Source organism: Schistocerca cancellata, chromosome 5 (assembly GCF_023864275.1).
Source record: "Schistocerca cancellata isolate TAMUIC-IGC-003103 chromosome 5, iqSchCanc2.1, whole genome shotgun sequence".
Lineage (NCBI taxonomy): Eukaryota > Metazoa > Arthropoda > Insecta > Orthoptera > Acrididae > Schistocerca > Schistocerca cancellata.
The window spans coordinates 199437458-199462362 of record NC_064630.1 but is presented as its reverse complement, the minus strand read 5'-3'; positions in this window follow the sequence as shown (position 1 = coordinate 199462362).

The following is a 24905-nucleotide window of genomic DNA, read 5'->3' as shown; positions in this document are numbered from 1 at the left end:
CAAATTCCTTCTTAAAAACCTGATATACGATTTGAAAATATTGAAATATCTATTGCAGAATTATTTTTATATTCAAAAATTGTTGAAAAGTGAAAAAAATCCTGACTTGCAACATCTTTTTCAAAGATATCCAGCCAGAAAGAAAACATAACTTGTATCAGATTACATATTAATTTCCTTGTAGCTCGTTAACGAGCGCATTTAAATGTTTTAGAACGTCTGTCAAGAAAGCAACAGCTAGCGTACTGCGCTGGCTTCCTGTGAATGTAAGTTATCTAGGAAGGAATTTACTTCTTCTTTTATTTGCCAAAAACGTTCACTCACTTGACTAATTAGCTAATGAACATTGTTGTACTGCAGTAAGTCAGAATGCGCCGAATCGCACTCAGAAATAAACTCTGAACTGTCTCTGCTGAAGAGCAGAACGAGACCTCATAAAATTAATAAACTTGGTCTGTCTATTACTTCTTTCAGAGACACACTAAGTTTTCAAGAAAGGGCTGCCTGGTGAATTACGCACTGGAAATATAGTACCCCAGCTTTCTTATCTTGGATTCTGTTTACTCTTCCTTTTTTCGTTGCCAGTCATCACTGGGGCCCAGATAGGAAGTCATCAAAAATCTTGAACAAATCTTCTCCGTTAGTCTTGCCTTTCAACAGCAATTATGTTCGCAATTCTTCCCCAATTCTTTACTTTCAATATCCAAAAATCGAAAGAAAACGGGCACTTGTTCTTCATCAACAAAGTCGCATGATTCATATAGTGCTACGGTGTAGCAGGGCACCTTCTGCAGAAGTTCGAGCTAACTATTTTTATTGTCAGCAGCCAAACTTTCTGTTCTTCTTGTATTGCTTCTAACCGACAATGGGATACCTTGAACTGCGGCAACAACATCCTTTTTCTCTTCAAAATGTGACACGACCACTTCCAACACTAATTTTTTTACTATTTCAGCGTCTGAAAATGGCTTGTGGTGTTTATCAAGCGTCCAACACACACACACATCGCTGTTCCTGCACAGTTTTCTTGCTCGCTCATAGAGAGAAATGGGAATAAGCTAGATCTGCCTCGATTTTTTCTTGAAATTCACTACCCGGACGAAAATTTTTATGGAATGGCTAACGAGTTGTTTCGTATTGTCGCTTTAAATTGGCACTTTTAACGAGAGCGGTATTTCTGTTGCATATGAGGCAAACTGGAACAGGTCCAGGCCTATTAGGAGAGGTGAAACAATATTGTCCAGCCCACTCAGTCAAAAACATCCTATTTTCACCATCAACATTACCCTTTTTAGGATCCATAGCAATGGAAAGAAACTTTATAAGCCTCGACCATAACGAAACGCTCTTTACGAGTTAGCAACAACTGCCAACGAAGTGGCGATAAAATTTGCATACTTTATTTAGATTCGTTCTTCAAAAAATGCCAGCGCCCGGTACACAGCAAGTGCCGGCGCACAGCCAAGGAGCTGCTTCTGTGTCAAAGTGTGTGCTGCCGTGCATCAAAGGAGCCGCCCGCAAAGGAGTTGCTTCATTGTGTAAGGTCGCCGTCGCTGAGCGAAATCGCCTCAAGTTTGATAAAGTAGCTGTAAGCTATCGTTCGAGTTACGAGCACAAAAATGGATTTTTAAATGGGTATGCCAACCAGAGGTTGTACAGAGTTTCAGGGGGAGCATAAGGGAGAAATTGACAGGAATGGGGGAAAGAAATACAGTAGAGGAAGAATGGGTAGTTCTGAGGGATGAAGTAGTGAAGGCAGCAGAGGATCAAGTAGGTAAAAAGACGAGGGCTAGTAGAAATCCTTGGGTAACAGAAGAAATATTGAATTTAATTGATGAAAGGAGAAAATATAAAAATGCAGTAAATGAAACAGACAAAAAAGAATACAAACGTCTCAGAAATGAGATCAACAGGAAGTGCAAAATGGCTAAGCAGCTAGAGGACAAATGTGGGGATGTAGAGGCTTATCTCACTAGGGGCAAAATAGATACTGCCTGCAGGAAAATTAAAGAGACCTTTGGTGAAAAGAAAGCCACTTGTATGAATATCGGACTGATGACCATAGATGTTAAGTCCCATAGTGCTCAGAGCCATTTTGTATGAAAATCAGGAGCTCAGATGGAAACCCAGTTCTAAGCAAAGAAGGGAAAGCAGAAAGGTGGAAGGAGTATATACAGGGTCTATACAAGGGCGATGTACTTGAGGACAATATTATAGAAATGGAAGATGATGTAGATGAAGATGAAATGGGAGATACGATACTGCGTGAAGTGTTTGACAGAGCACTGAAAGACCTGAGTCGAAACAAGGCCCCGGGAGTAGACAACATTCCATTAGAACTACTGACGGCCTTGGGAGAGCCAGTCCTCACAAAACTCTACCATCTGGTGTACAAGATGTATGAGACAGGCGAAATACTCTCAGACTTCAAGAAGAATATAATAATTCCAATCCCAAAGAAAGCAGGTGTTGACAGATGTGAAAATTACCGAACTATCAGTTTAATAAGTCACAGCTGCAAAATACTAACGCGAATTCTTTACAGACGAATGGAAACACTGGTAGAAGCCGACCTTAGGGAAGATCAGTTTGAATTCCGTAGAAATGTTGGAACACGTGAGGCAGTACTGACCTTACGACTTATCTTAGAAGAAAGATTAAGGAAAGGCAAACCTACGTTTCTATCATTTGTGGACTTAGAGAAAGCTTTTGACAATGTTGACTGGAATACTCTCTTTCACATTCTAAAGGTGGCAGGGGTAAAATACAGGGAGAGAAAGGCTATTTACAATTTGTACAGAAACCAGGTGGCAGTTATAAGAGTCGAGGGACATGGAAGGGAAGCAGTGGTTGGTAAGGGTGTGAGACACGGTTGTAGCCTCTGCCCAATGTTATTCAATCTGTATATTGAGCAAGCAGTAAAGGAAACAAAAGAAAAATTTGGTGTAGATATTAAAACCCATGGAGAAGAAATAAAAACTTTGAGGTTCGCCGATGACATTGTAATTCTCTCAGAGACAGCAAAGGACTTGAAAGAGCAGTTGAACGGAATGGACAGTGTCTTGAAAGGAGGATATAAGATGAACATCAACAAAAGCAAAACGAGGATAATGGAACGTAGTCGAATTAAGTCGGGTGATGCTGAGGGAATTAGATTAGGAAATGAGACACTTAAAGTAGTAAATGAGTTTTGCTATTTGGGGAGCAAAATAACTGACGATGGTCGAAGTAGAGAGGATATTAAATGTAGACTAGCAATGGCAAGGAAAGCGTTTCTGAAGAAGAGAAATTTGTTAACATCGAGTATAGATTTAAGTGTCAGGAAGTCGTTTCTGAAAGTATTTGTATGCAGTGTAGCCATGAATGGAAGTGAAACATGGACGATAAACAGTTTGGACAAGAAGAGAATAGAAGTTTTCGAAATGTGGTGCTACAGAAGAATGCTGAAGATTAGATGGGTAGATCACATAACTAATGAGGAGGTATTGAATAGAATTGGGGAGAAGAGGAGTTTGTGGCACAACTTGACAAGAAGAAGGGACCAGTTGGTAGGACATGTTCTGAGGCATCAGGGGATCACAAATTTAACACTGGAGGGCTGTGTGGAGGGTAAAAATCGTAGAGGGAGACCAAGAGATGAACACACTAAGCAGATTCAGAAGGATGTAGGTTGCAGTAAGTACTGGGAGATGAAGAAGCTTGCACAGGATAGAGTAGCATGGAGAGCTGCATCAAACCAGTCTCAGGACTGAAGACCACAACAACAACATGCCTTCTCCGATTTAATACAGGTTTCAGAGGTTGCCAGAGTCTGAAATCGATTTATAAAATTTCATTGTTCTTTAAATAAAATTGTCGTGTTGCATTCGTGTGTACAGAGCTTTTACGTGGATCGACACAACACGCTGTGCCGGCCGGCCAGTTTGCTCCCTTCCGCCCCCGCTCTGCAGCGCACTCCCCTGCGCTGCTCAGCATAGCAACTGTGTATTTAATCTACCTATAACTAACTACACTCCTGGAAATTGAAATAAGAACACCGTGAATTCATTGTCCCAGGAAGGGGAAACTTTATTGACACATTCCTGGGGTCAGATACATCACATGATCACACTGACAGAACCACAGGCACATAGACACAGGCAACAGAGCATGCACAATGTCGGCACTAGTACAGTGTATATCCACCTTTCGCAGCAATGCAGGCTGCTATTCTCCCATGGAGACGATCGTAGAGATGCTGGATGTAGTCCTGTGGAACGGCTTGCCATGCCATTTCCACCTGGCGCCTCAGTTGGACCAGCGTTCGTGCTGGACGTGCAGACCGCGTGAGACGACGCTTCATCCAGTCCCAAACATGCTCAATGGGGGACAGATCCGGAGATCTTGCTGGCCAGGGTAGTTGACTTACACCTCCTAGAGCACGTTGGGTGGCACGGGATACATGCGGACGTGCATTGTCCTGTTGGAACAGCAAGTTCCCTTGCCGGTCTAGGAATGGTAGAACGATGGGTTCGATGACGGTTTGGATGTACCGTGCACTATTCAGTGTCCCCTCGACGATCACCAGTGGTGTACGGCCAGTGAAGGAGATCGCTCCCCACACCATGATGCCGGGTGTTGGCCCTGTGTGCCTCGGTCGTATGCAGTCCTGATTGTGGCGCTCACCTGCACGGCGCCAAACACGCATACGACCACCATTGGCACCAAGGCAGAAGCGACTCTCATCGCTGAAGACGACACGTCTCCATTCGTCCCTCCATTCACGCCTGTCGCGACACCACTGGAGGCGGGCTGCACGATGTTGGGGCGTGAGCGGAAGACGGCCTAACGGTGTGCGGGACCGTAGCCCAGCTTCATGGAGACGGTTGCGAATGGTCCTCGCCGATACCCCAGGAGCAACAGTGTCCCTAATTTGCTGGGACGTGGCGGTGCGGTCCCCTACGGCACTGCGTAGGATCCTACGGTCTTGCCGTGCATCCGTGCGTCGCTGCGGTCCGGTCCCAGGTCGACGGGCACGTGCACCTTCCGCCGACCACTGGCGACAACATCGATGTACTGTGGAGACCTCACGCCCCACGTGTTGAGCAATTCGGCGGTACGTCCACCCGGCCTCCCGCATGCCCACTATACGCCCTCGCTCAAAGTCCGTCAACTGCACATACGGTTCACGTCCACGCTGTCGCGGCATGCTACCAGTGTTAAAGACTGCGATGGAGCTCCGTATGCCACGGCAAACTGGCTGACACTGACGGCGGCGGTGCACAAACGCTGCGCAGCTAGCGCCATTCGACGGCCAACACCGCGGTTCCTGGTGTGTCCGCTGTGCCGTGCGTGTGATCATTGCTTGTACAGCCCTCTCGCAGTGTCCGGAGCAAGTATGGTGGGTCTGACACACCGGTGTCAATGTGTTCTTTTTTCCATTTCCAGGAGTGTATTAAGATAATGATCGAAGCAGACGAAATGAATTAAAATTTGAGCTGCAGCCGGTACTCGAACCCGGGTCGTCTTTCTTTCTAAGCAGAAATGCTAACCATTACACAACCGCAGCACATTGGCCAACATTGCTGCACGAGCTACCTAAGCTGAGTGCCCTCGCCAACACAAACTTAAATTCATTTTTCCCTTACATATTTTCACTACTGCCAGGGCTCTCCGATATTGGCAAGCACCCGAGCATTAGACGTAATGGGACGTCCTTGTACCATTGGTGATCTTATAGATCTTGTAATGGTACAAGGACTTCCCATTACTTCCAATGCTTGCCAATATCGGAGAGCCCTGGCAGTAGTGATAACATGTAAGAGAAAATGAATTGAAGTGTGTGTTGGGGAGGGCACTGAACTTAGGTATTTTGTGCAGCGGTATTGACCATTGTAATGCCGAGGTGTCATGATTAGAATTTTTGCCTAGCAAGCTAGAAGACCCGGGTTCGAGTCCTGGCCGCAGCTCAAATTTTAATTCATTTCGTCAGCTTCGATCAGTATCGTAGGTAATACGAGGTGCATTCAAGTTCTAAGGCCTCCGATTTTTTTTCTCCGGACTGGAAAGAGATAGAAACATGCCCTTTGTTTCAAAATGAGGCTGCGTTCATTGTCAATAGTTCCAGAGATGGCAGCACCGTATGGCAGATGGAATTTTACCGCCAGCGGCGAGAATGAGAACTGTTTTAAATACTTAAAATGGTGACGTTTTCCTTACTTGAACAGCGTGCAATCATTCGTTTTTTGAATTTGCGTGGTGTGAAACCAATTGAAATTCATCGACAGTTGAAGGAGACATGTGGTGATGGAGTTATGGATGTGTTGAAAGTGCGGTCATGGGTGCGACAGTTTAATGAAGGTAGAACATCGTGTGACAACAAACCGAAACAACCTCTGGCTCGCACAAGCCGGTCTGACGACATGATCGAGAAAGTGGAGAGAATTGTTTTGGGGGATCGCCGAATGACTGTTGAACAGATCGCCTCCAGAGTTGGCATTTCTGTGGGTTCTGTACACACAATCCTGCATGACGACCTGAAAATGCGAAAAGTGTCATCCAGGTGGATGCCACGAATGCTGACGGACGACCACATGGCTGCCCGTGTGGCATGTTGCCAAGCAATGTTGACGCGCAACGACAGCATGAATGGGACTTTCTTTTCGTCGGTTGTGACAATGGATGAGACGTGGATGCCGTTTTTCAATCCAGAAACAAAGCGCCTGTCAGCTCAATGGAAGCACACAGATTCACCGTCACCAAAAAAATTTACAGTAACCGCCAATGCTGAAAAAATGATGGTGTCAATGTTCTGGGACAGCGAGGGCGTAATCCTTACCCATTGCGTTCCAAAGGGCACTACGGTAACAGGTGCATCCTACGAAAATGTTTTGAAGAACAAATTCCTTCCTGCACTGCAACAAAAACGTCCGGGGAGGGCTGCGCGTGTGCTGTTTCACCAAGACAACGCACCCGCACATCGAGCTAACGTTACGCAACAGTTTCTTCCTGATAAAAACTTTGAAGTGATTCCTCATGCTCCCTGCTCACCTGACCTGGCTCCTAGTGACGTTTGGCTTTTTCCAACAATGAAAGACACTCTAAGTGGCCGCACATTCACCAGGCGTGCTGCTATTACCTCAGCGATTTTCCAGTGGTCAAAACAGACTCCTAAAGAAGCCTTGGCCGCTGCCATGGAATCATGGCGTCAGCGTTGTGAAAAATGCGTACGTCTGCAGGGCGATTACGTCGAGAAGTAACGCCAGTTTCATCGATTTCGGGTGAGTAGTTAATTAGAAAAAAAATCGGAGGCCTTAGAACTTGAACGCACCTCGTAAAAAGAGACTTAAATGTCTCAGGGAAACATTTAATTACAACTCTTAAGAATTCTAATTATTCAGCAGTAATTGCACACTACTAGATGAAATTGTAACAATGGCGCTCAAACGAAATGTTATCTACAGTAAAAATATTTTTTAATTAATTTCAGTACGTAATTTACGTCTTCAAAATAGTTTTGGCGGGCCAGTTTTTAACCTCCTGCGGTCCAGACCTGGACCGCGATCCGCCAGTAGGCGACCGCTGGTCTAGGGAATGTTTTCGTGTCATTCCCTGGGTCACCTCGTCGTTCTGGAAGGTACAGTGGAACAACCCAAGTATGCCTCTATCCTTGCTGACCACGTCCACCCCTATACACAGCTTATTTTTTCTCGGTAGGACCGCATCCACCAGCTAGACAACGTATAGTGACAAGCAGCTTGAAGTGTAAGTGCGTGGCTCGATGTGCGTGGGGATGAGTTTACCGTACTAACCTCGCCACCAAACATCCCAGAATTAAACCCTATCGAGAATCTGTAGGGCCCCCTGGACTGGGCTGTTGTAGCCATGGATCCTCAACCGAGAAGTCTAGCGCAGCTCTCCACAGCACTGGAGTCTGTATGGCTCCACGTCCGTGTCGGTACCTTCCAGAACCTAACTGACTCACTTCCCGCATGTCTCGCAGCGGTCGGCGCTACAAAAGATGGTTATTCAGGCTTTTGACTAGTGGTCACATTAATATGACTGGACAGTGCATTTTGAAGTACACTGCAGCATTCGATAAAAAAGTAACTTGGGCTACCATAGTAATATGTAGGTTACATTTTGAAGTCCCCCTCTATAAAAAGAAGAAGCAATCTACAAACGTACTGTAGCAGTCGCTTGACAATAACAGAGGAGACCTCAACCGAGTTCTCAAAGGATATATACAAAGTGAGATGGCGCTGGTTAGCAGGCACCTGTTAGGCCACCCAAATTTATGTTTTCTCTGGTTTCCCAAGACCGCTTAAGACGAATGACGGGATGGTGTATTTGGAAAGATCAAGGCTGATTTCACTTCCTATCTGTCACCCAATCAGTTTGCAAAAAAATGTTCAAATGTGTGAAATCTTATGGGATTTAACTGCTAAGGTCATCAGTCCCTAAGCTTACACACTAAGTAACCTAAATTATCCTAAGGACAAACACGCACACCCATGCCCGAGGGAGTTCTCGAACCTCCGCCGTGACCAGCCGCATAGTCCATGACTGCAGCGCCTAGACCACTCGGCTAATCCCGCGCTGCAGTCAATCAGTTTGCACTTCGTATCTAGTGACCACGTCGTCGACGGGATCTTAAACTCTAATTTACTTTCATGTTTCACCACAAGAGGCTGCTGGAAGTTCGAGAAGATTCTTTTAAATTCATATCGCAGACCAACCAACCATGTGTTCCTACGAGTACCTCCAGATATTTTTCCTTTCCTTATCATTTTCTCGCAGCCACAAACACCACTACAGCTTCGAACCTCAATAAGTAGAATTCGACAAAAGGATGAGGACGGGGGAGCTGTCACGACACTGCGCCGATGACAGAAGCTGCTGCATCGTACGGTGCGCTGCGGTCTGCGCCGCATGGTGCGCACGTGGGAGTGGGGTGGCGGTGACGCGCCGTATGTGACTGCGCTGTTTTATTCGGTCAGATAAAGGGAGCGGGCCATCTCGGCGGGGCTTTATGCGGACCGCAATCGCGTCGTAAATCAAAGCGGCCGCCCCGCGCGGCTTAAAACATAAAAATGCCGCGAAATATCAAACTCCATAAAAGAGATTCGAGTCGCTGTCGCGGTATGAAATTTGTTGGCGGCTCGCCGATATCTCCATCATCGTGGAGTTCTGTTATAGGGCGGGTTATTATTTTTAATGGGACGTCTGTAACCCGCGCTGTCCCGATATACAGGCGCGCTATCTATAAAGTAGCTTTAGTATCGATATTATGCCGCCAGATCGGGTGATATCGATGTTTGAAATGGCTGGGAATGGCGAACATTTGCGCGCGCCCAACGACCTACTTGGAGATATCGCGCTGGTCGAGGCGTTATTGGGAATGCGGCGCGGAGCGGGGCCGTGCGCTGCGGGAGATACCGCGTAACGAAGTGTGGTTATGTGCGGCGGCCCGCGTCTTGCCTAAAACAAAAACGCACCTGCTGCTCACTTGTCAGTAGCTGCCGCAGTGCGGCCAACTGCGCAACAGCGACACTAAGTGCGTCATAGCAGAACCCGTCTTTCACGACATGGCTGATTAACACCAACCATCATGCTTTCCTGCCGAACGAGAGGGACAGTGGACATGAACAACCAGCTTCCTACCTATGAGAGGTTTGATCTGCTAACTACCAAGAATATTGACGTGATTGTTTAGGGCTAAAAAAATACATTGGTCATTAAGTGAATGACGAACAAAAATAGCAGTTAAATTTTAGGCTGTAAGTGGCATTTCTACAAAATGCTTCTTCACTATCGCTCATTGCCTTTTGCGATAAATTGTAATTTCACTCACATTTTATTTTTTATTTATTTTCTGCAAGACCTATTCAGTCGCTGTGCATATACTATGAAAGGACGTTCATCCCATTAACGACACAACCCTAATAATAGACACGACGATAAAATCATGTAAGATTACAGTATTGAATCACAATACGCGTATACAACGTGGTTTGGAAGTACAATGCTAATCTATGAATACGTTTTACTATTGGTACGTGCTGGCTGCTATTATTTAAGCTAAAGGTTATAAACTATGTAGAAATGTGAAGAAATCCAACTAAAAGATAATGTTGCTGTTGTGGTCTTCAGGGCAGAAACTGGTTTGATGCAGCTCTCCATGATAGTCTTTCCTGTGCAAGCCTCTTCAAGTACCTACTACAACCTACATCGTTCTGAATCTGCTTCGTTTATTCATCTCTTGGTCTCCCTCTACCATTTTTACCCTTCACACTGCACTCCAACACTAAACTGGTGATCCCTTGATGCCTCAGAACATGACCTGCCAACCGATCCCTTCTTCTAGTCAAGTTGTGCCACAAATTCCTCTTCTCCCCAGTTCTCTTCAGTACCTCCTCATTAGTTATGCGATCTACCCATCTAATCTTCAGCATTCTTCTGTAGCACCACATATCGAAAGCTTCTATTCTCTTCTTGCCTAAACTATTTATCGTCCATATTTTACTTCCATACATGGCTACACTCCGTACAAATACTTTCAGTAAAGACTTTGTTACAGTTCGCCTCCTTTTATTTCTTCGTTGATTGTCCTCGGTGGCCCGCATCTCGTGGTCGTGCGGTAGCGTTCTCGCTTCCCACGCCCGGGTTCCCGGGTTCGATTCCCGGCGGGGTCAGGGATTTTCTCTGCCTTGTGATGGCTGGGTGTTGTGTGCTGTCCTTAGGTTAGTTAGGTTTAAGTAGTTTTAAGTTCTAGGGGACTTATGACCATAGCAGTTGAGTCCCATAGTGCTCAGAGCCATTTTTTTGTCCTCGGTGTTGACATACTGGCTGAAAAAAATAGCGGGTGGAAGTGCAACTACTGTGTACTGTAAATGAAATGTTGTAGGCGACAGATGCACAGTTGTGTTTTACAGTCTTTTACTTTCACTGTTCACAACCCCCCCCCCCCCCCAATAATACGCAGTTATATATGACCAGTGCACTACTGTTTAAACTTTCCATAAGCCTCATAAATAGTTTGAAGGTAAACCTCCACATACTGCTACAATAGTTTACTATTGAACATCTACGAGCGATAAAAACCTAACCACAAAGTTCACTGTCCTTGAAGAATAGTAAGGAACGTATGGAGCAGACACTGTCATTGTTTTAACACACGGACAAATTGTGTAACACTTATTTCGCAGTTAGGATGAAGCATTGTTGTTGTTCTAACCAACACAGGTTTCTCGTCTGAAACTCGGCCGTGGACTGACTGTCTCAGGACCAAAATCGGGCCCTCCTCACAATAATAGATTCTGAAACTACACATTGTTAGATGTTAAATTTACAGAAATTAGAATTAAAACGTAACTCATTAAATTAACTGAACACATTGAAAAATTGGTTCTTTTTAACAGTTTCTTCAGCTAAAGGGGTTAGGCCGAATTATTTGTTTATATGATGAAATTAACATATATAGTTATGTAAACAATACTTCTGACAAAACTGTTAATTACTTTGGAATTAATGAAGGGCTGGTTTTGCTAACTTGTTTTCGAATAGAGCCAAGTAGATCATCTAAGAATGCTATTGTTTCGTCTCCCAAATGTTTATAATTAGTACAGAATTTATATTTGTTTATATGTCAACAATAGATTTCAAGTTACAAAACAATTACTGATTTCGCCCTATAATGAAGGTATTAACCAGGAATTGTCAAAATAAATTAGGAAATCAATAACATACATAAAACTAAGCACAAAATTAGATCTGGTGTTATATTATTTAAAACTGAGGGCCAACCTTTCTCTTTCATGAAAATGCAGATAATACTCACGTACGTTAAGGATAATTAGTCTAAAAGTAAAAAATGAATTTAAGCAGGCAGATGGCAAAACAAGAGGGGAAGTAAAAATGTCCCAGCTGGCTTCATCACAACTTCCTGCCACTTAAATCTACGCTCGATGTTAACCAATTTCTCTTCTTCAGAAACGCTTTCCTTGCCATAGCCAGTCTACATTTTATATCCTCTCTACTTCGACCATCATGAGTTATTTTGCTCCCCAAATAGCAAAACACATTTACTATTTTAAGCGTCTCATCTCCTAATCTAATTCCCTCAGCATCACCCGACTTAATTCGACTACATTCCATTATCCTCGTTTTGCTTTTGTTGATGTTCATCTGATATCCTCCTTTCAAGACACAGTCCACTCCGTTCAGCTGCTCTTACAGGTCCTTCACTGTCTCTGATAGAATTATAATGTCACCGCAAACCTCAAAGTTTTATTTCTTCTCCATAGATTTTAATTCCTACTCTGAATTTTTCTTTTGTTTCCTTTACTACTTGCTCAATATACATATTGAGTAACATTGGAGATAGGCTACAACTCTGTCTCACTACCTTCTCAATCACTGCTTCCCTTTCGTGTTCCTCAACTCTTATTGTGGTGTCACCGCCAGACTAGGTGGTAGCCTTTAAATCGGCCGCGGTCGGTTAGTATACGTCGGACCCGCGTGTCACCACTATCTGTGATTGCAGACCGAGCGCCGCCACACGGCAGGTCTAGTCTAGAGAGACTCCCTAGCACGCGTCCCAGCTGTACAGCCGACTTTACTAGCGATCGTTCACTGTCTACATACGCTCTCATTTGCAGAGACGACAGTTTAGCATAGCCTTCAGCTACGTCATTTGCTACGACCTAGCAAGGCGCCGTATTCAGTTACTATAATTACTATCGTCAAGAATGTATTCTGATCAGGTAATATTGTGAATCATGTACCGTCAAGAGCGACGTTCATCATTAATGGATTAAAGTTAAGTATCAAACTAATTACGTCCGCTTTCTGAATTCTCATTCCTTGTCATATTCCAGACCTCACATCAGTATAGTTCTTCCCTCCTCACACCAGCCTGCGTGAGCTAAAACGCGTACATTTCGGCCTCCACTCGTAACACGGTGTTGGCTCTTCTGCTAACACAAAACTTATAACTGCCATCTGGTTTCTGTACAAATGGTAAATAGCCTTTCGCTCCCTATATTTGACCCCTACCACCTCCAGAATTTGAAAAAGAGTATTCCACTCAGCATTGTCAAAAGCTTTCTCTAAGTCTACAAATGCTAGAAATGTAGGTTTGCCTTTCCTTAATCTATTTTCTAAGATAAGTCGTAGGGTCAGTATTGCCTCACGTGTTCCAATATTTCTACGGAATCCAAACTGATCTTCCCCGAGGTCGGCTTCTACTAGTTTCTTCATTCGTCTGTAAGGAATTACAAATGCAATGTTGCGTTTAGAATGTCAAATAATGCGCAATGGAAGGCAACGTGTTCTAGAGCTCCTTCGTCTCGTTATTCACAGACGCCTCTCTCGTCATTCAAGACGAGTGGCGTAAGTGTAACGTGCTAGTAAAAGCTATACCGTGTCCTAACTGAAACTGACATGGCGCGTTTTCAACCTTTCCCTGGTGTTCTGGAAGAGAGAATAAACTCGTTGGCCCTCAGTATTGTCTCACTGACTGCGATATGTACCTTTTTTGGTGATCCTAATACCACTTATCAGGTTATTATCTATATTTCGTTTACTTAGTCAGTATGCTGCACAACAGTATTTAGCGACTGACTAACGTCATGTACGGTCTCGCAAAACAGATTATATGCAGCGTTACGTTTCACACTGAGATGGCAAAAGTCATAGGATAGCGATATGCACATATGCAGATAGTGGAAATATCGTGTACGTGAGGTGTAAAATGGCAGTGCAGTGATGGATGTTGCATACGAAATATATGAAAGGGCAGTGCATTGATGGAGCTGTCATTTGTACTCAGGTGGTTCATGTGAAAAGATATCCGACGTGATTATGGTGGCATGACGGGAATTAACAGACTTTGAACGCGGAATGGGAGTCGGAGCTAGATGCATAGGACATTCCATTTGGGAAATTGTTAGAGAACTCAATATTCCGTCATCCAAAATGTTAAGAGTGTGCCGACAATACCAAATTTCAGGCATTACCTCTCACAAAGCACAATGCTTTGACCGATGGTCTTCACTTAACGACCGAGAGCAGCGACGGTTGGGTTGTCAGTGTAAACAGACAAACAACAGTGCGTGAAATAACCGCATGAACCAATGTGGGACGTACGGTGAACATACGCGTTAGGGCAGTGCGGCGAAATTTGGCCTTAATGGGCTATGTCAGCAGACGTTCGACGCGAGTGCCTTTGGTAACAGCACCACATCCCCTGCGGCGCCTCTCCTCGGTTCGTAACCATATCGATTGGACCCTAGAAGGCTGGAAAACCGTTCCCTGATGAGATGAGTCGCGATTTCAGTTGGTGAGAGCTAATGGTAGCATTCGAGTGTAACGTAGACCCCACGAAGCCATGGTTCCTAGTTGTCAACCACGCACTGTGCAAGCTGATAGTGACTCCACAATGGTGTGGGTTTGTGTTTACATGGAATGGTCTGGGTCCTCTAGTCTAACTGACTCGATGAATCGATCATTTACTGGAAGTGGTTATAACTGGCTACTTGGAGATTATCTGAAGTCATTCATGGTCTTCATGTTCCCAAACAATGGTGGAATTTTTATGGATGACAGTGCGCCGTGTCACCGGGCCAGAATTGTTCGCCTTTGTTTTGAAAAACCTTGTGGATAATTCGAGCGAGTGATTTGGCCACCCAAATCGGCCGACATGAATCCCTCAAAATCGTGCGCTGGCAGCATGTTCACAGTTATAGACTGCTACAGAGGCAGCATGGCTGATTATTTCTGTAGGGGACCTACAAAGACATGTTTAATCCATGCCTCGTCGGACAAAAAGAGGCCGACACGATATTAGGAGGTATCACACGACTTCTGTCACCTCAGTGTATAGTGAGTTACTGTGTCTAATTATTTTAATATGGTGTGCTGTTGTATTAGGGACGATTGGGATTTCTCTGAAATCTGTACAGCAATTCCTGGATAGTTCCTCTCAAAAATATACGGCTCTTTCCGTCCCTATCCTGTCCAGTCCGGTCTTCTGTCCAGTCTCGAACAACCTTACCGTTAACATATTCTACCTTTTTTTGATTTTCTATCTCAAATAAATAATTTACAAGACATCAGTTTTTCTCAATATCTTGTTCTGCTTGCCCTATCCGTTATCCTTTCTCGCCGTGGTTTCTTAATATGACGTTGCTGTATGAGGCTATAACGCCGAGACCCAGTCCTGCAGATAATGGATTTTATTAAATGTTTGCTACCCCAGGAAGTTTGGCTTCTCCACATCTTTTGGGTCTCCTGCACTGTACCGAGATCTGTAGGGCTTGCGTGGTCCTGCTGGTAGCTACGATTCCGCCGTTTCTCTAAGCACACAGATTCTTCAGCTCGATATTGGTCTCCTATAACGCGCTTGTTTCATGGGAGGATTTGCGGCGTTGCAGGGTTGGGGTGGGGGGGTGGCGGGTGGAGCTATGAACCAGACCACGATACTGTAGAAGCCGTTGTGAAAGCTTGCTCTAATAATTAAAACGAATTAAAAATAGATCAAATTGGAACATTAAGTAAAAGACATTGGAGCTGTAAATGATTACAAGATAAAGATTAGGTATGCTTTGAAAGCAGACGAGAAAACAACACAAGACCAAAGCTGGAGGAACAGAATCTAGAAAACAGTGAAACAGGCAGCGACGAAACAATTGTGGAAGGAATGAAATGATTAGCCTGATGACTAAAAGTAAACGATCATTAGCTGATAAAAACCGAATAAGCAAGAGTGCTACAGAAAGAGAAGAACTATAAAGGTGCATATAGAGTTATGATCAAATGTCTATAGGATACGTAAGAAAAAGATATAATGGACCTACAGTCTAACATGGACACCGAAAACCGCGTTGCGACTAGGCATTGTTGCACAACAATAAAATCTACCTAGAAGCAAAAGAAGTTATAAGTGACTAATAAATAAATAAAAATCGCGGTACCGCCCGAGTATTAAACCCGCACCTTTGGATTTGTAGTCTGGCGTCCATATAGGCACATTAGTTCTATGTTGAAACAGTTTCTTTTTGTTTTAATTGGCCACGTTAACTGTAATAAAAAACAACTTATCTGTAAAGTCATAATTACTTTGAAAGTAAAGATGAAAACCTTATGTAACGATAGATGACAAAATCGAAACAATTAGTTTCTGGAACAGAGAAGAAAGAAAGTGACTGTGCGAGTTGTCCGCCTCTTGTGTTACATCTGATGCATGTGCCCTGTAATACCTACCTGTAATTATACGAGTGCATCGAAAGTAATTTGATTAACCAATATTTTCCGAGTGCCACGGTATGAAATCGGTTTTATTATTAAGTGAGTCATACACGGGGAAGGTTTAATGTGATGATCACATACAGTGCCAAGTGTCACCATTTGTTAACGACTGTTGCAGGAACTTTCATTATAGAGAAAATAGTAAAGGTGTCTAATCAATTCAGGGATAGCTACGTCTGCATCAATACTCTGCAAGCCACCTGACGATGTGTGGCAGAGGGTACTTCTGTTACCATTAACTGAGACCCCATTCCCTGTTTCATTCGCGAATGGCGCGTGGGAAGAGTGATTGTCGGCAAGTCTCTGTATTAGCTCTAATACATCGAATTTTCTCGTCATGGTCATTTCGCGAGATTACTTTGGAAGGAAGCAATATGTTGTCCGACTATCCCCGGAAAACAACCCCTCAAAAGTTTCAATAGCAAACCTCTCCGTGTTGCACAACGCCTCTCTTGTAAAGTCTGACACTGGTGTTTTTTGTTGAGCACCTCTGTAACGCTCTCGCGCCCTCCAGACAATCCAGTGACGAAACGCGCCGATCTTCTTTGGATCTTCTCTATCTCTTCTATCAGTTCTACATGGCGACGTACCCAGGTTGATGAACAGCACTCAAGAATCTGTCGAACAAGCGCGTTTTAAAGCACTTCTTTACGACTAAGGCAAATGTGTTAGCTTCAAGAGGAGAATCATAGCTGCTGTTGTGCATACTAATCACTTTGCACTGATTGGTATCACCGTTGCTGAAAAGCCGCCGCCTCGGAAAGACTTCGCCTCATCTGTTATAGTCAAGGGACTCCTAAATTTCTGACGGTTAGAAAGCTCACCGTTTACTATTTACTAAGAAACATTTCCTTAATAAATTTACATTTCCAGTAAATAGTGTCAAGTATTCTCATTGTTGTAATCAATTTCACGAATCACCTAATCCTAAAATTTCAGAACCAGTTCTGAAATTTATTGTATTGCACACTCAATTTTCCGCATAAAAATCATTTGCGTTAATTAACGAGTGTCGTACATTCTCGAACTACCAATGACTACAAACGATCAGTGTGATGCCAATTTTGTCTGCTGCTGCCTTTATAAGTGTTCTTCTAGGTTTTTTGAGAGGACTGTTCTGGCGAGTGTGCGACAAGACACTGTGTCGTTACGAAATGTGCTACCCTGCAGCTTCATGGGGTATCAGTTAATGGTAACAGAAGTACCCTCTGCCACACATCGTCAGGTGGCTTGCAGAGTATTGATGCAGACGTAGCTATCCCTGAATTGATTAGACGCCTTTGCTATTTTCTCGATAATGAAAGTTGCTGCAACAGTCGTTAACAAATGGTGACACTTGGCACTGTATGTGCTCATCGCATTAAACCTTCCCCGTGTATGACTCACTTAATAATAAAACCGATTTCATACCGTAGCACTCAGAAAATATTGGTTAATAAAATTACTTTCGATGCACTCGTATAATTACAGGTAGGTATTACAGGGCACATGCATCAGATGTAACACAAGAGGTGGACAACTCGCACAGTCACTTTCTTTCTTCTCTGTTCCAGAAACCTCTACGACCATCGGGTAGCAGTCTGAATGTTCAGCCAATTAGGAGGATTATGCTACACTCTGAGAGGCTAAAACCAGCCCATGTGCTACCCCCTGATCATCGTTTTTACTGTCAAAAGCATTAATTTGTTTTTGTATCTTGCGTGTGGTTTCGTTCAATTTTTTAACGTCTGCTTTGATGGCATCGGGATCCTGTATTAATTCTAATTGTTCAAGTCTGTCGGTCACTGTCTGAAAATCTACTGTGTGTGTGTCTGTTTTTGTTTTAAGATCGGAAATTTCATCACGCAATTCGGTGTTCAATTGTTTGATAGTATTAATTTCGTCTGATACTGTAGCAATATTGTTGTCTACGTATGTTTTTGCTTTCGTAAACAATTTACGTTTATCTTCCTGTCTCTGTGCGGTAATTGTTTCCATGACTTTATTTTGTTCCTGTATAAATTTACGGAAACGCGTATCACTGTTTTGTAGGTGGTGATTAAAACGTTCGTCAATTTGACTGTTCTGTTGGTCGAATTTCGCGTCTACTTTTGCATCCAGTGTGCGCGAAAGTCCTGCTGTCATTAATTTAAACTCCTCGCGTAACTGTGTTGTGTTTTCAGAGCATTGTTTAGCGACTGCACTAATTTCGCCTCTAAGTGATTCTGTTGTAGCTGTTTGCATATCCCTTAATTCTTGAGCAACAGATCTAATTTCTTCACTACTTTTCCTAGCACAAGCCTCAATTTCCTCACGTAATTGTTCATTAGTATCATGACACTGCGCGGCAACGGCTGCAATCTGTTCACTAAGCTGTCTAGAATTGTTGTCTAATTTTTCATTAAGGTTGTCATGTTTTTCATTAAGTTGTTTGAAATTTTCATTAAGGTTGTCTTGATTTTCATTAAGTTGTTTGATCTGTTCACTAAGTTGTTTGTGATTGTTGTCTTGTCTTTCGTTCTGTTGTTTGGAATTTTCACTAAGTGGTTGTTTGAAATTTTCACTAAGTTGTTGTTTGAGATTTTCATTATTTTGTTTGTTTCATTCATGAAGTTGTAGCAATAATGCCATAACTTGATCCATGCCAATATTGCCTACTCTATTCTCTGTACTGTTTGATGGCGTAACTGCAATTGTCACGTTTTGTGTATCCATTTGGATATTCTGTGATTCTTGAAAAGGTTTGCCAATCGAATGTGCACTGTTGGTCACTAAATCGGAATCAAATAAATCTGTCGTACTTTGAGTACATTGTTCATTTTCGTTAGAAATAATAATCTGTTCATTACGTAAACTTTGCAAACCGGGTGTGTCAAGCTGGGCAGCGTTCATTGTAACAGAACGTGCCGCGTCATCCATTGTCGTTAAATTAACAGACGACACAACTGAATTCGTTTGTTCATCATTAGGATAAAAATCGTTACTAGTGGTCAGTAGGCACTGATGGTCTGTAAATGGAGGATTGTCATCATTACACTGAGTGTCGCAAATACTATCGGTCAAATTATTTGAGTCGGCTATTTCACTCATTACATATCGCGATGTACTGTTAACAGTTTTTCGCGGCATTTTTCACAAATCAGAATTATTCACAATTGAAACAAAGACAATGCAAAAATGCAACAAACACAAATATAACAAAGAGCAACAAATTGCCGATGATCTGTGAAAGAAAGGGTGACAAATTAGTAAATGCGTTGCGCCAGATGCAAACTACGTTTAAGTAAATAAGAGCAGATATATGACTACTTATCAGAAGATTCACAAAGAAATACGATCCTGGCAGGGTCGTCAAGTGTAACCTCCCCGCAAAGAATGTAAAATGTAAAATGCGAGCCTAGTGTAACCTCCCAATACAATTATTAAATGAAATGAATTTTTTAAATATTGTAACCTCTGAACAAAAATTAGTTTTAATGTAACCACTGAACAAAATTGGCTCCCATTTATAGTCTCTGTGCAAAGAATGCATTCAAACTTAATATTCCCACAAAATTCTTTTCTCATTTAATATCAAGTTCGAAACAGAAAAATTCCTAAACAGAAAAATAATAAAAAAGTTTAGTAACCTGATAAATTTTTTGAGGACAGCAGCGCTGCCCTTCGGCCCTGTATTCTCAATAAAAAAAAAAGAATTCTTATTTCAATAAAAACCGCAATTATATCTGTTCTTAAGTTGCAATTTTTCGACACAGCTTCGTGCAATGCTTGCGTATATATATAGAAGGTAAAATAATGTATGTTAATTGTAATTTAATTTGTTCAAAGAAATACCCCAATAATAATTTTTATAATATAAAGCAACTCTTTTAAAGAAAAGCATTCATTTCAATTTAAAGAATTTCGAATGCATTATCATTGCATATATATATATGTATATATATATATTTTTTTGATTCTTGGATGCAATGATAATGCATTCGAAATTCTTTAAATTGAAATGAATGCTTTTCTTTAAAAGAGTTGCTTTATATTATAAAAATTATTATTGGGGTATTTCTTTGAACAAATTAAATTACAATTAACATACATTATTTTACCTTCTATAACAATACTCATCCTCCAGAGTCCTGACCAGAGTCGCGAGCAGAGCACACAGCCGACGCATGCCGACTCCCGGCGACTAGCACGGACTAACACGGACTGAAGACTACTGTCGACAGACAACTACTACTGTCGACTCGCGCGGTCAAGCGCAGACTAGCAACAGCTAATGATAAACTACTCTCTGGTCAGAGATTCTGTCATGCCTCGCCCATCGCTGGCAATGTATACGTCTTTCAAGTGCTAATTTGCGAAATTCCTGCATGCTGGAGCAACTTGGGCCAGCAACTTCTGTTAATCAATAGAACGAAAAACCAGTCCAAGTTAATACAGTTATCTGTATGTACGTTACACATTTTTTGACATTTTTAGAAATACCATTTTCGACTTTGTTATGTTGATTTGAAAAGGGTCTCGGCCCAAAACTAGTCATCGAATGAAGAATAAAATATTTGTAACTTGTACTGATTTTACGTTCCATTAAATGCCAATTGACTCAGAAACGCCGCAACATATAGAATTTTTTTCGCAATAATTACTTCTTAGGCCAACCTACCCTGAAACACCATTACAAGCTTTACAGACTGTTTCTGACCACCCTTGAAAGGTGGCTACACTGAGTCACAGCGCCAGAGATTGGCCAAAGATTATTATTCCGCCGCCTCCACTGGCAGTAGTAATTCAGAGGATGTCGAGGGCGGTAGTAGTTCAGAGGATGTCGAGGGCAGTTGTTGTTCTGATAGGCGAGAGAGTAGATGCTGTTCGGTTGGTGTAATATATAGATGGAGGATGTTGCAATGATCACGGTGTATTTTTCGTCAATATATATTGAGGTAAAAAAAATTACAGATTTCTTTAATGACAAAGCCTCTTGGTCACAGGTACAGTCAACAAAGCATCTGGCTCGTGTTGATGTATTAGACTTGTAATTCTGGTTTCTATGTGCAATTATAGTATTTGTGGTTTTTCAATTAGTTCATTGTAATTGGTCGTATTGAGGAAGAACCGAGCCAGATACATGTACGTTGAGTCACACTACCATACACAGAACAGTTACACTTGTGCTTTGTTGTTTCGTAGCTTTTATAGTTGCAGGGGACTTAATTAATCAATTGTGTTAATGGAAATTCCTTGTCATTCCTTATCTTTATTTTATGCAGTCAGATTGTGTGCTAATACTAATCAGGGCCAACCGGTTACGAGACTTCGTAACCGGTCACACAGCTACTAAAATTATTGCATTTATTCATTGTTCTTTCTAATTAAGCCTCCATGCACCCTCTATAAGCTATGTGCCAGCATCAGTGCCGGCACAGAGTCTTATTTCTCTCATCAGACAACACAAACTTATCTCACTACACACACACACACACACACACACACACACACACACACACACACACGCATGCGCACGCGCGCGCGCACATACATACATACATACATACATATACATGTCACCTAAGTTCAACAGATAGCTTCAGGTAACTCTCAAACGCTACGTGTAAAGTGTCCACTGTGCACGAACGAAGAAAGCCTTTTTCTATCAGGCGACTGAATCACATCTCTGGATTTCCTAGCCAACATTACTATACGACTGTTACTTTCTCTATACGAAATAAATTTAGCGTGTTACTAGCTGATCTGTTGGCATCACCGTTTAATGGGATTGTCTCTAAGTACAATAACTGTTGTGTGATTCGTTCCGCAACGGTATGAACAATAGTTGCAGTAAAATACCCACCCATAACTGTCCCATAACCTCACCTCCACGTAAGGGCTGTTGCGAAACACATGCAGCGGACCAATACATTCAACGCGGGCGAGGCGTTAAAGAATGTAGGCAATGTTATATATCCTAAGATATTACAATTGAAAGATATCCCTATTCATTGACCTAGGCTTCGCGGCTTTTGCCAAGGTCAATGTATAACAACCAGGAAACCCCTTTCAACCCTATAACATGCTGTTACGATTATCTCATCCCAAAACTTACGTGAACTAAACAACATACAAATACATGTATTTCATCACGTAATTTATAATTAAGGGAGGCATAGCCAGTATCCTGCTACTTGTTTTGGTGTTTTGGACTCTTGCTTTTACTGAGGGTTTGTACGAAGGAGGTTCAATAAGTGATAAGTGGAGTGTCTACGGCGATCTAGTAGTGAACAAAAGCATGGTGACTCGTAGGGCGAGGCGTCTGTCAGCATGGCGACAAGGTAGCGCAAACCTGGCCGATCTCACGCGTGGCAGCTGGTCTCGCACAGTTTTGCCTTCAGCAATACTGGAACGTGCGGACATTCTCACTCGAAGCGATCGGCGGGTCACCATCAGACACCTCGCTGCTCAACTGATGTCTCTGTTGGTAGTGCTGGCACGCTCATCCATCACTTGGGGTACAAAATGACCACCGAAGGACCATCTGCGTGTAATTGCACGAGCTTTAAGAGACTGAGTGTGACAATTTTTTGTCGAGCATCGTCACAGGCTATGAAACGTGGGATCATCACTTCGAACTGGCAAGAAAACAGCAATCCATGTAGTGGCGCCACACCACCCCTCCTCGAAGAAAAAATTCATTGCGGCATCCTCAACCGGTAAAGCCATGGCGACTATCTTCTGGGACTCTGACGGGGTTATTGTGTTTGATGTCCTCCCTCTCGGTGCAAGTATCAAATCTGAAGTGTATTGTGCTGCCCTCAGAAAGTTGAAGAAACGATTTCAGCGTGTTCATCGCCACATAAATGTCAACTAACTTCTTGCTCTTGATGACAATGCAAGGCCTCACACAAATCTGCGCACCCGAGAGAAGCTCACAGAATTCATTGGACTGTTCTGCCTCATCCGCCCTACAGCACGGATTTCGCTTCTGCCAACTTCCATCTGTTTGGCCCAGTGGAGGATGTTTTCTGCAGGATGCAGCAGTGGATGATGTACAGGTTACTGATGCGTTGGCTTTGATGTCAATCAACTGAGTGTATTATGCTGGTATTCAAGTCCTGTCAGTAAGGTGTCGTAAGGCCGTCGCATTATAGGGAAATTATGTAGAAAAATAGGATTTTGTAGCCAGAAGATTGGGAAATAATATGGTCTATTGTAATCCTGGATAAAACCAACCTGCTTTCAGAAAAAAAAAATGTGTTGCTTTACTTACTGAACGTCCCTCGTATATGTAGTGTACCATATTTAAAGTCACCGTTACGCAAGGCCTATTGTGGCACTGTTGTCTAATGTATATTACACAGTTATTTTCGATTTTGCGTTTAAGGGTGTGGATGTCCATATCGGACAGAACTGGATTATAACTTTTCCGTTCGTGCCGATAAAGATGGGTAGGTGCTGCCCATGATCGCAGGATAGACAATAGCTGCGTAGACAGTGCCTGGAACCGGACACTGGAACAACCTCCCGCATTATATTAGAAAACTAAGGAATATCCCCAGCTTCAGAAGACAGATAACTACATATCTACTAAAGCAACAGCGAGATTACCATTGCCCCTGTATACACTCGTTACCCTTTTAATCTCTCTTTCCAACCCGATCTTCCTCAATTCCCAGTATTCTTAGCTGATGTAATATCCTTAAATTTACTTTTCACATAATTCGCTGTATCAGAAAACATCTATCTTCTACACCAATAAATTCTTCTTTTATCTGCCGCTGTCATTATTGTTATCAATATCACAACATTTGTATTATTGTTATTATTATCATTAATAGGTTATTATTATTATTATTATTATTATTACTATTAACACTATTAGTGGTTGCAGCTGCAGTAATGTAAGTTATGCCAGTATTAGTTTTGTTAGTTCACAGTCAGTATAATTTAGTCACAACGCCTCTGCAGAAATATCATTTTAATACCATTCCTCGTACTGATATAGTGATTTTCTTACGTAACTATGATGTAATATGTACTGTACGTGTGAAGTCTGGTCTGATGTAAGAGAGGGCATACTAGCTCTCATCAGATCAGGTTAAATAAATAAATAAAATAAATTTCATCTTCCTTCTTTCCAGTCTGACGCACTATTTTAATGTACACGTATAGGTGCTGTATCAGGGCTTGACATTCTGCTAGCGAACTTGGCGTTCTGACCATAGCCCCTTTCGTTTTGGGGACGGAGCACTTGGTCATAGGCTAGGAATGCGTATTGTGATGAGCTAGCAGTCAGTTGTTTATCTTTGTTGCCAGTATTCATCCCCCGCCCCTTCCTCTCCTCCCACCAGACGCGTCGCCATTGAGTCTTCCCTTCTGGCTGTCTCTGTCCAAGTCGTAAATAACATGTCTCAGCCATAGCTTACAGCTCAGAATACTGATAATGGGCCGGCCGCGGTGGCCGTGCGGTTCTGGCGCTGCAGTCCGGAACCGCGGGACTGCTACGGTCGTAGGATCGAATCCTGCCTCGGGCATGGGTGTGTGTGATGTCCTTAGGTTAGTTAGGTTTAAGTAGTTCTAAGTTCTAGGGGACTTATGACCTAAGATGTTGAGTCCCATAGTGCTCAGAGCCATTTGAACCATTTGAACTG